This window comes from Octopus bimaculoides, chromosome 3 (assembly GCF_001194135.2).
Source record: "Octopus bimaculoides isolate UCB-OBI-ISO-001 chromosome 3, ASM119413v2, whole genome shotgun sequence".
NCBI classification, from domain to species: Eukaryota; Metazoa; Mollusca; class Cephalopoda; order Octopoda; family Octopodidae; genus Octopus; species Octopus bimaculoides.
Genome location: NC_068983.1, coordinates 140838676 through 140841670, shown reverse-complemented (window position 1 = coordinate 140841670; position 2995 = coordinate 140838676).

Below are 2995 nucleotides of genomic sequence, written 5' to 3'. Positions count from 1 at the left end.
AATGGTCCAGTAGCTGCTTCAGGACCCAGTCATAATGCTGCAAGAGCTGCGTGAGGCAGCTTCTACCTGGACGGAAACCATGCTGGGTCTCATTCAGCAAGTCATTTTCTTCTAGGAAAGCAATCAATCTCCTTCTGACAATTCGTTCCATGACTTTGCTAATATGTGAAGTAGTTCCCAGCCTCTGCTCTGCTTCCACCTTTATGGATAGGACATATGGTGCCTTACTTCAGCTTTTTGGGAAGTTTACCATTTGCAAGGAAACTCTGGAAGAGTATCCGGAGTGGTCCTGCTAGTTCTTGTTTACACGACTTTAAGAGGACAGCTGGGAAACCATCGGGGCCAGTTGCCGAATTTGAGCTCATTTCATTTATGGCAACTATTACACCTTCCTCTTCAATGTCAATGTAGGTAATGGATGGAGTTTTTTCTGGTGAGTGCTATTGTCAAAGAAATCAGTTGGGTTCTTTATCTGCATGTGACTCAGAGGAGAAGTGAAGGCACTCTTGAATTGTGTACTGAGCACTTCACTTATCCATGTGGGATCTGCAGTCAGTGAGCCATTAGGCAGGTATAGGGGTGCTATCTTATACTGTACCGTAGCAGTCTCTTTTGCAAATCTATAGAAAGCCCTGGGGTTTGTTTTTATGCTTTCTACTGCTCTCTTCTTCTCTGCTCTCTCCTTTTCATGGGAGAATTTAAACTTGTTTTCTATTTCTAACAGTGTTAGTTTTAATTTAGCCCTTTTCCTATCCTCCAGTTCTCTATTTAACTGGTTTGAGACCTTTGTTCTGTGTCTCATAAGGATTTTCCTGTCTCTAGGAATTCTATTGGCATGTTTGCTGGTCTTTCTATTTGGCACGTATTTGGTGCATATGTCTTGTATGGTTGACATAAAATGACTTAGTTTGAGGTCATTGTCTTGTATAGAAAGGCTGTCATGCCAGTTTTGATTTCGAATCTGTCTGCGAGTGCGTGTGTGTGTTTCAGCTTGGAAAAAATCAATATTTAAAAGGATTAACTGATATATATCGATATACATGTGAAAATAAATATTGAAAAGTATATGAAGAATTAAAAATTATATTAAATGAATGCCTTATGAAAAACGAATACATAACTCATACATGGACATCTATCTAGCTAACTGCATAGAAACACGCACAAAGACATGCGGTAATTTAAATCGGAAAATAAAATGATATAGACGTGAATGAACAGAAGTAAATATGAATGTCTTTGGGGTTTTAACATTTATATTTATAAAGAATGGAAAATGTTAGAATTTCTGACATATCATCAGTCTTCTACAAAATCAAGGTGAATTATCTTCGCCACGAAATGGAAATAACGCTGGTTGATTGTCCACTGAGAGATGTCTAGCGGAAGTAATAAAAGAAAAGTGTGGATGTGGATTGGGCTAAGAGAATTTCGCTGATTTGCGTACAAAATGAATATGGAATATTTCGAAAAGTTAACAGAGATAAAAACTTTGTGCTATTGAAGAAAATCTGTAAGGAAATGCAATTCAAATGAGAACTGAAATACGATCATCTTAAAGTTATCATTTATGAGGCTGCTTTAGAATGTTGAAGGAATATGTAGGAGAAGCAGACAAATACAGTTAGTAATATATAAATATATGCATGATCACACGTAAGGAAACACATAAAGGCACAAGCATAATGCATACACAAGCAACATGCAAACATTAAAATATCCCTACATTCACTATTTCCTATATAACTAAACTAATCATTGCTTAATCATCCTCTCACACCGTCACGGATGAAGGGATAAAATAAATATCCTGGAAACAGCTGGCTGTAAGACCTTCTATTTATAAATGTTCTATATTATACACAGTCTTGGTTTTTGATCTCACTACGAAAATTAAATCCTTATATTCACACGCTGATATATGACCTATGTTGGACCCCTTATTCGCATATTCACCGAACCTGGAGCTTAACTGTGGTCTATCCAAAGAACTTACTCAGCTTTACCTGAAAACTCTGGATCTAATTGACACCACTATCGCTCATAACTTATATATATATATATATATGTATATATATATATATATATATATATATATATAGGTAAATGATAGGGTTGCCTCAGGAATAAATGTAATTTCTCCAATAGATGCAAGACAGACAATATAGTTTACCAATGTGACGTACAAACAAACACCCACACTAAATCTTACATTGGGACCACGAAAAACCAAATACGTCTTAGATATAATGAGCACCTATCTAGTTTTAAAAACAGAAATAAGGCACATTCAACAGGGCTTAGTAGGTATATCTGGGAACTAAATGACAATAAGATAGAATATAAACTAAAGTGGCACATACTAAAAGTAGCTAATTCCTATAACCCAACTAACAGACGTTGTCAGCTCTGTTTAACCGAGTGCCTTGAGATCCTAACGGCTAAGAACGAACTATTAAACAGGAGATATGAATCTAGTCTAATCTGTCTTTACGCTACTAAATACTCATTCTCTAAGTATAGTTAAATATATAATACACTACACCTGCTAAGCTAAACTAAATATGCATAAAATAACTTTCCTTCTAAGTATTATTAATTATAAGGAGATACGAATAAGACCAGAGTTAGCCCCATTTTCACCTAAATTTAAGGTTGCTTCCCTGTACTAACACCGCCGGTGCTATAAATATACGGCGGATCCCTCAATCATAAAATCACGTGGAGATGCATTTGATCAAAACCGGAATAATGAGCTTAAATAGCACCCATCCTACATCCCCTTACAGGAAGATCAACGCAACTTCAACTAAAACGTAAGGCTTTCTTTACCTATCGTTATTATTACACCACCATATACATTAGTATACCCACCAATCACTTCTCCTACATCCCTCGCACCACGAACTCTTAACATACCCCTCAACATTCTGATGAGATCTGCCAAACCATTGGCTAGATTGAAACGTACGTAAATGACTATTACATAACATTC